Source organism: Cebus imitator, unplaced genomic scaffold, assembly GCF_001604975.1.
Source record: "Cebus imitator isolate Cc_AM_T3 unplaced genomic scaffold, Cebus_imitator-1.0 Scaffold1596, whole genome shotgun sequence".
NCBI lineage: Eukaryota > Metazoa > Chordata > Mammalia > Primates > Cebidae > Cebus > Cebus imitator.
In genome coordinates this window covers 1-927 of record NW_016108911.1, presented here as the reverse complement: position 1 = coordinate 927, position 927 = coordinate 1, and positions in this window count along the sequence as shown.

Below are 927 nucleotides of genomic sequence, written 5' to 3'. Positions count from 1 at the left end.
ACCAGTGAATCCATCTGGTTCTAGACTTTTCTTTGTGGAGAGGTTTTAATTAAATGTTTTTACTTGTTATATACGTGGTAAGACTTTCAATTTCTTTTTGAGTCAATTGATGTAATTTATGTGTTTCTATGTATTTGTCCATTTCATCTAGGTTATCCAATTTGTGGTGTACCATTGTTTATAGTATTCTCATATATTGCTTCTTCTTTTTGTTTGTGCAGAAGTAATATCTCTGCTTTCATTTCTAATTTTGATTATTTGCATCTTCTCGTGTGTATGTGTGTGTCTGTGTGTGTGTGTGTGTCAGTGAGTCGAGCTAAAGGTTTGTCAAATGGATTATTTTCAAAAAACTAACTTTTGGTTCCATTGATCTCAGAATTGCTTTTCCATGATCCATTTTTATTTATTTCGACTCTGATCTTTACTTCCCTCTTTGTGTTAGCTTTCAGTTTAGTTCATTCTTTTTCTAGAGCCATAAGGGGTGAAGTTAGTTTATTGATTTGAGATATTTTTTTCTTTCTTCCTTCTTCTTTTTTTTTTTTTTTTTGAGACCGTGTCACCAGGCTGGAATGCAGTGGTACAATGTCGGCTCACTGCAACCTATGCCTCCCGGATTCAAGCGATTCTCCTGCCTCAACGTCCCGAGTAGCTGGGATTACAGGAATGTGCAACCATACCCAGCTAATTTTTGTATTTTTAGTATAGACAGGCTTTCACCATGTTAGCCACATGGTCTCAATCTCCTGACCTCGTGCTCCACCTGCCTCAGCCTCCCAGAGTGCTGAGATTACAGTTGTGAGCCCCTGCAGCTGATATGTATATCCCATATATATATATGTATATATGTTTTATTTTTAGATGGAGTCTTGCTCTGTCCCAGGCTGGAGTGCAGTGGCACAGTCTCGGTTCACTGCAACCACTGCCTCT